General features: G+C 32.4%; 1 pseudogene across 1 annotated transcript; it reads right to left on the bottom strand.

Annotated features, from left to right (window-relative positions):
* Window positions 1–394: 394 nt before the first annotated feature.
* On the bottom strand, window positions 395–2,481 carry LOC104780567 (transcription factor TCP14 pseudogene; annotated as a pseudogene). Its single transcript, XR_015597427.1, has one exon. The product of XR_015597427.1 is annotated as a transcription factor TCP14 pseudogene (transcript).
* Window positions 2,482–9,019: the final 6,538 nt, after the last annotated feature.

Here is a 9,019-nt window from a genome sequence, read left to right as displayed (position 1 = left end):
TTATATGTTTGTTGTATCGTTTTCGTTCGACCATGTAAAACAAACGAGACAGTTTGCTGTTTTCTATTAGCTTTGAAACAACTAACTTCAAGGGCCAAGTAGTGAGAACGAGATTGGTAGGCCAAGAGATAGGCCCATCTCATCCCCCCCTAGACAAAAATAATTTCTCAATTTTGACATTTGTATTAAGCATAATGTTTTACCAAAATAACAATAAGATGGATGTATAAATGTTTCAATTTATGGAGAGTATAACCAAAATGTATTTGGAGAATAGTCTAAATTTTCTTTATGCGTAATTAAAATTTCCTAATGGATAAAGAAAAGTAAGATGATTGAGAATCGAGACAGACAGTGACACTAACAGAGAAAAAAGAACATTTAAAAATAATAATGATAAAAAAGTGTCATATTCTCCTCAAAATCCAAAAAACCTGACATAAAAAATCTCGAGTACTATTTAATCACTCACTCACAAGAAAAATCAAATTTAAATCAAAGTAAAAAAAAAATCAAAATTAAAAAAAAAAAATCTCACGTGTTTTGTTTTTTCTTTTACTTAACAAAAACAAAAAAAAATTACTACAAGAAATGTAAATAAAATTAACGGCGAAAACAAAAGTATTACACAGCCGCCTAACGCCTTTAGCCGCCACCGCCGCCGGCAGAGTAATCCACGGTTAATCTTGTGGATCCTCTTCATCACCTCCTCCAAGCGATCCACTAGCCTGAGATTCGCCGGAAACTTGCCGTCCGTACTGATTTAAACCGGAGAGAATATTATGATGATGATGTTGTTGCTGCTGTTGTTGATGATGATGATGTCTCTGTGTACTATGATGATCACCACCACCACCGTCACTTCTCCCTCCTCCTTCATTATTGTTATTATTATTATTATTATTATCTTCATTGATCTCATGATTACTAGTTGTTGCTAGCTGTTGTTGTTGTTGTTGTTGTCCAGTAAGAAATGCCATTGGCGCTGCAAAATTCATAAAATGTAAACCGCTAGAAACCGCACCGCCCGAAACGCCTGAAACGCCACTTCTGTATAACGCAGCCGCCGCTGTGTTAATTGAAGGAAACGTCCAAACAGGCTCGCCGCCACCGCTACCACCAATGGAAGCTGTCATAAGACCTCCTGTTTGGTTGTTACCACCCCCACCCGCGGCTGCTGCGGCTGCCGCAACCATCCAGAAATTTCCAGGTATCTGCTGCGCGGCGGCGGCGGCTGCTGCGGTGGCGGTAGATCCACTGTTGCTAGATTGAAGAGTATAGCTTCCGATTTGATCGTGTTGGTGTTGCTGCTGTAGTTGCAAATCCGACGTCGTTTGGAGTCTTCTTTTCTTCTCTGAACTTAACTCATCTGAATCTTGATCTCCTTCTTGTTTTGTCTGATTATGGAAGTTTAAAAACGACGTCGTTGGTGTGAAGTTATCTATACCAGGAAACAAAGAAGACGTCGTCGCACGTCCCTGGAGATGAGGATGATGAAGAAACCCGCCACCACCACCTCTTTGTTGCTGTTGTTGTTGAAGCATCGCCGGAGGAAAGATGTTATTAGGGCTAAAAGTGGAAGCGGCGGAGCGGAAATGAGAAGGGAGAGACATGGAAGAGCCTGAAGAACGGAGGGAGATGTTTAAAGAAGTGAAATTCGCCGGGATAGTTCCGGTTCCGGTGGCGGCGATAACTGATGGCTCGGCTTGTTGAAGTAGCCACTCTATTGTCTCACCGTCGGACTTATGACCGAGCTCTCTCGTTAGCTGAAACACTCGAGCTGCACATAACGCCGGCATCCTTATCCTCCTCCCTCTTCCGTCTACTTTTGTGTGTCGGTCTTTAGTCGACGCTCGTTTCAACGGCGGTTTTTTAGCTGCCACCACCGCCGTAGAGTCCTCTTGCGTTTGTGATAACTCCTTCTGCGTTGTTGTCTGCGGTTGCGGCTTTTGCTGCAATTGCGGTTGAGGTTGCGATTGAGATAACTGTTGGTGTTGATGAAGAGAGAAGAGAGAAGATGAGGAGGAAGGTGAAGGTTGTTGCTGTTGTTGTTGATGGTTGTCGTCGGGGTCACGTTTTCCGAGGAGCTGGAAAGGGAAAGTAGGGCGGTGGTGGTGATGGAGGTGACGGTGGTGATCGTCTCCTCCTCCGACGTTGTCTCCACCGTCCATTATGACATTTAAGATACTAGATGTTGGCTTTTGCATATATAAGTGAGGAGCTATAACTATTTTTTATATATATTTATAAAAAATTAGGGTTTTGGTTTTTATTTATATGTTGATTTTTTTTTTTTTTTTGGACAAGAGAGGGGAACCAAAAAAAAAGAAAAATCAAAAGTGTAGATGGATGTTCGAAGGAATTGAGTGAGAAGGAGAGGATAAGAGTGAGAGAAAAATAGAGGAAGAAGAAAAGCTTAAAGAAACAAAGATCATGAGTGAGAATTATATGGGTGAGGAGCTTTACAAACCATATAAAATTAAATAATTTAAAGAAAAAATCTCATTGCGTCTTTTTTTATTATATATTTTTCAAACAAAACAACTGTTCATTTGCTTCTTTATATATATGTATATAAATATGGTTGTTTTCTCAAACCATAATGAAAATAACTAAAAATCACACTAAAGAGAAAATGTCAACAATGGGAGTATCATTTAATAGTTGAAGAAAATAAAATAATATCACAAATCGACTGATGCAAATTAGCAAACAGAATAAACTTGATTTTTTTTTTTTTTTTAATTCAGAGAGTAAATCTCGATAGCCTAGACCAACAAGACGATTTTTCCACCAAAGTTAGAACCACTAGCCCATTATCGCCTAGACGATTTTTCCACCAAAGTTAGAACCACTAGCCCACCATCTCGTGGTTAATAAACTTGAAATTTTCAACATTATTTACATTTATTTGCTATCAAAATCAATCCGTTAAAGAGTTACTTAATTCGTCTTAAGATTTTGACACCATGAATTATTTTCTTGAACGCTTCATAATATGTCCTCAAGATTTTATAAGCAGCATTAACATATAGTAGGGTTGTAATGGAACATAAATATGTCACTGTATCCAGAGATTTCTGTATTTTTATGCGATCATCGTTTATAGACATTAATAAGATTTATTTTCTTCTTCTTTTTCTTCGATGTATAATCATTAAAAATTTGGAAAAGCCCCACCGTGAAAAAGGGCTACAATATTTCACCGTACAGCAAAACTACTTTTTTCACGACTAGTTAAAAATGGAAAAATCTGAACGTTGCGTTAATAAATGAGATGAAAAAAAATATATGTAACAAATGTCATCTTTAACATTATAGTAAATGTAAGAAAAATATATATATCTTGAAGGGTGATATGATATGGTTGGAGAGAGTCGTTGTGGATGCAGAGTCCACGTGAGGTGTCCTCTTTTATCATTCATTCCATAAAGACAATGGAGAGGTCGACGAGAGTGTGATGGGGCCAACACTCCTCTTCTCTCATTTGGTCAAAAATTTAGAAATATATTTCAAAACTTTTGGTCCCACTTCATTCGCGTAATCATTCTTCTCCTGCTACTTTTGCCGGATTTAACATTATCATTATTATTCATTTGTTTAGTTATCAGTATAATTTAAACCTAAAAAAAAGTTATTCTATTTGGTTTAATCAGATATCAAATCTGACTGACGATGAGTTTCCATCTAATTGTGATTTTGTATCTCACTTTTATGTTCCAAGTGAGTGATACAAATCTTCCACGAAGAACACTCGAAATAATATCGATGAAAACATTTATTTTAACAACAATTAAAATTATAAAAAAGAAGACATAATGAATCTAAAGTATGGTAGAGTAAATGTTGGATGATGATAGCTTTGGGATTCCCTCTCTTATTTTATTTGTAATTTATATAAAAACTTTGATGAATATGCATGATTAAATATGATGATGGTACTTTGCTTTCGTCGAATGGGGCCTTAATTAATTTTATAACTAGGGTTGAATTAACAAAAATTCCGGGGACTAGCTAGGGCTCTCAACCTTGAATAATTACTTCCTTTAGTTTATTACTTAACTAAATTACTAATCAATTGGTTTTGTACTATTAATTAATTATTGTAGATTGAAGTCTACTCCCACCTAGGACGGAATCAAATGGATTGTTCATATTCATAAATCATAAATGTAAAATGACAGAAACACAAGTGGCCGGTCTAAATTATAAATATTACTTACCATGTGTCCTGTAAATTATATTATTCCTACTTGTAAGAAATTACGCCCCAATAATCCAATACGTACTTACATTGTAATGAATAAAATACTGTTTGGAAGGTTGTATCTAACATTACAAGTGTTCTTTTTACAGGTAGGTTTACTATACTTTTGAAACTTGATGTCAAATAGGGTGGTACCGGACCTACCCGGTCCTTAATTAGACAATTTTTTTTTCCTGTAATGAAAATTATATATTATTACAAACTTAGATGGATATACAAAAGGGTCAGATGTATAATCAATTTTAAGAAACATAACCGGAAACAACTCCGGAGACAAGACCCAAAGAAAAGGAAACTAGCTAGACATATATTCAACACACACTCAAAATTAACGCAAAGGTCTAAAAACCAAAATGGATCAAAACACATTGCTGAAACAGAAAAGCAAAGACAAATTTGAAACAAAAGCCAAGTACTACACCACCAACAAGACGAAAGAACAGCCCTCGAGATCTTAAGTAGACGAAAAACGAAAGAGGGTGGCCAAGGCCAAACCAACGGCAGTCAGCATAATCCTTATTTTGCGAATAGATACTACCTCTACCTCTCAAATTAAATATTTATTAGCTTCTTGAATTGGTCTTTAGATGGATATATACCCACATATATACATACATACGAGTTATGTTAGAATGGATTGTGTTTTTTCTTTTTCTTTTTGATATATATTTGAGAATATATAGATAAAAATATATAGCTATATATTGAACTATTTTACGATTGAACGTTTTAATTTAAAATCTGTTATGGTTACGTTTTTGTTTTATTTTTTTTATTTGATAGACAATAAAACAATATACAGGCAAGAGATATACATTTGAGGATTTGGATTTGAAATAAATATGTTTCAATTTTTTGAAACAATTTACTTTAATACAAAGAAATTGATTGGTCTCTTTGATGTAACATATCTTAGCTTATTGTACAAAACAGGCTGGGCATGTTTCATTAACTAAATGAATGATATGAGAGGTGGGTCATCTTCTAAGTTCCTAACATCTATCTCATGTGTTTTAGCTTTTTTCTTGTCGCAAGCTTATTCAGTTTATTATTCATTTTTTTTATAGACATATTAATTTGTCACATAAAACTAAACTAAAAATATACTAATATTTTTCATTCTGATAATTGCATGGAAATAAACAAAATTTTCTTGTTTAAATCTAGGTAACATTTATAATAATCATCTAACTTGTTTCAATAATAGACTTCTTTAGAAAAGTCATTAATTATAATAGCATGACGAAAAAAAACCATTAGATATGAATAGATCTTTATATTTTATGACAAAAACGATCACATATCCTTTATTTTTCTATATCTTTAGAAAATAATACTAATAGATAAGGTAAGTATATTACATGCATTGCATATATGAACGTCGTAAGGACTCATTTTGATTTATGTTTCTAAATGGAAATCGAGATAGCACTTAACGACTGAAAAGAGGTTTCGCCAAAAAAATAAAAACCATCAATGTTGCCAATAATTATAATTTTACTCTCCATCTCCTGGAAAATGCAGATCAATTATACGAAGACATACATATAATACATTATATAATTTTTATGTTCTTTTAAATGTTTTATGATCATATATAATAGATTTTTAATTTTTTTTTTCTATACATATATTCTAAAGTACTTCCCTAAGTTACAATTTTTATTTATTTATTTTAAAAATAGCTCAAAATTATAGAACAATAAGGAATTCTAACTTATCATGAGGAAATACACTATCAAAAATATTAATATCAAAAATGATTCTACCGATTTTATGATATTAACTTTCGAAAGTTTGCTGCGTCAATGTTTTGTAGCTATTAGCTAGTTGTATTTTTGGTAAGATCCTTCCATCTTTACCCCATTACCCAGGTTTGAATATAGTTCATGCGGTCATGTCCCCATGATTTACTTCTTTTAAATGTACCCCACGGTTTTCATTTAGTCGGGTCTTCTTGTTTTTATTTGCTCTCCATCTAACAGAAAACTAGCGATGTTATAGTTCATGTTCCTTAATTTTTTTCTCAAGCAATTTAATAACTTCACCTATTTTTGCTCCAGTTTCTTCGTTTCGTTTGTCACCTTAATTAGCTTTCTTTGTTTTACCATATTTTTTTAAGTAACCAAGCAGTTTTTTTTGTTAATTAAACCAAACAGTTGTTAACGTCGAAAAAAGCGAATCAGTACGTATCTCGCATGTCTAAATGATAGTTACATTTACATTTTACTATTCTTGAAAAACCTTTTCTTTGATACATACATTGTAGATATCCTTGACATATATTTTGTAGGAAAAATAAATTAACGATTACAACCAACCTACACATCTTTTCATACAAAATAGTGTGCTACTATTGACTTACAACACTATCAATAATTATTTTATTTAAAAGAAAAAAAGAGATCGATATTAAAAAATGAGCTTTACAAATGTCAAGTTAAAAAAAAAATTAAGATAGCTATTTCAAAAAATGAGCTTTAGAAATATCACATACAATAAGAATATTTTTTTGAAAAAAAACTGACCTACAAATTGATCTATAGCCAAGTACTACATGTTGGCCAATGTATAGGCACTTTTTTTAAACGTCAGAAACTTTGTAATGATCGGGAAAAAAACAATATTATTTAGGGCGGAAGAAATTAATCAGTAAAGATAGCTTAGAATTTTAAAATTAAGAAGTGAAGGATTTAGAAAAAGTTTGGTTAAAAAAAGCTTAAAGTGTGATATTGCAGGTTGTAACCAGCAAGCTTTTACAGATAAAATACAACTTTCTCCATTTTTTTGGACCCACTTGTCTCTAACCTTGTGATTTTCTTTTGCCCCTATGCTTAAAATGCACCAAAAGAAGTAGTAGACACATAAACGCATAACTCACCAGCTCATGTATATGTACTATTACTTGTATAGTAATTTACATAATTAGAATATGTTAGTAATTTACATAATTAGAGTATGTTAGTAATTTACATAAAAAGAATAAAGTTAAGGGTAATGATAAGGCAAATAATAAAGAATAACATATCGTTTTGTTTTTCTATCCAAACTTTGTTGCTATTATAACTGTAAAATCTTAGTCAGGGTATTCGAATCACATTTTGTTACCGACAAGCATATTCGAATACAGTGAAATATCGAATATGACATTATCTTTAAGAAAAAAATCTATAAAGTGTGAGATCAATTAGCCTATCCGATCGAGTTAACAAAATGTCAAAACATATACGCAAAAAAAGTCTACAAGATTTCATAATCATAATCTGTTAACGCAACAGTGATTAGTCACTTAATTAAGCAGTAACGATTTTGAGGGAGTTTGGTTGAAAAAGGTGAAACGCAGTCTACAAGATTGGTACAGCTGGTGGTTTGGTTTGGTTTGATACAAAGTGTTGCGTTTGAAGAGACCACATGGCGTTTGCGGTATCGTTTGCACATAAATGTGGCTATTGAAATAGACATCTTACCATCTAACAATTTTGCCAGATGCTCTGTTGGCATCTTTTGTCCAAATATTACTTACACCTTTAATATCTCTTCCTTATCTGTTTTTTATTTTCCTTTCATCTTTTAATTTTCAGCATCACCTTTATCTGTATATAATTCATTTATTATACTGAGAGCTGTATTGCGTTTTTAATAAGAGTTTCAAGATGAAATGAACACAATGAAGTTAAACTTTAAACCCAAAAAAAAAACACAATGAAGTTAAACTACAATATTGCATGGCAAAACTATACTGTGAACGGTATAGATCAGAGCGGACCCAAATTTATCGCATACCAAGTTTATATATGTTTTAAAAAAATCCGTTTACACCACTACGAACAACACAAATTATGAATGATTCGATAAACGGATTCGTCCGCTTAACCCGCTACAACCATTCGAAACCTAAAACTTGATATCTTATGGTTTCACAAAAGAAAACAAAGCCTTATACATATATGTGGGGGTAATGTGTATAAATGAGCTAGTTTTTCCGATTTTCTGGTAGGGGGCAGATGGAATCTTTTCCATTATAAGAAGTCATGGGTGGGTGACGTCATAAATGTTATTTTTACACATAAATTAGAAAGAAAAATGAGATTTTAGGGGGGAAAAACGGTGTGGATAACAAAGGGACTTGTGTCGCATCATATCAATGTTGCTTTTCTAATCTATCTTACAACTATTCATTACTTATTAAGGGGGGAAGATTATTTAATGTCTTAATCATAGTTATCATATTGCGATATTATTATTTTATCTTACCGTCAGTTGGTGGATTCAATCAAACAGAGCTCCATTTTACAAAGTTTTACTTTTTCGTATTATTTTTTTTGTTATAATTTAAACTTTTAGGTAATTTAAAAAAAGAAAATCTAATCACGGTGATATAAAGATTGCATATGGACTATAATCATATAATACTCATATTATTATAATTCACTGATTACTGTTAATTATACTTCTCTATATAGTCACAAAAATGCTTTTTTTTTTCATGTAGTCCAATTTTTTTTTTAAGCTAGATTTTAAATAAGAAACAAACTTTCATTATATATATATATAACTTTCATTATATTATATATATATATATATTTCATTATATTCGCACATATACTATTCTATTCCCCAATGACGACGAATTCAAATGAGAAAAATAAAAAAAAATAAAAATACGTAGTGCTCCAAGAAAAGGATTTTGATAGCTGGTAACACGTGGAGACGAATAATCTTATCTTAATAAAACCGAGAGAATTTAACATT

Source organism: Camelina sativa, chromosome 4 (assembly GCF_030686135.1).
Source record: "Camelina sativa cultivar CO46 ecotype springtype chromosome 4, ASM3068613v1".
Taxonomy (NCBI): domain Eukaryota; kingdom Viridiplantae; phylum Streptophyta; class Magnoliopsida; order Brassicales; family Brassicaceae; genus Camelina; species Camelina sativa.
This window is presented reverse-complemented; position numbering and strand designations above follow the sequence as displayed.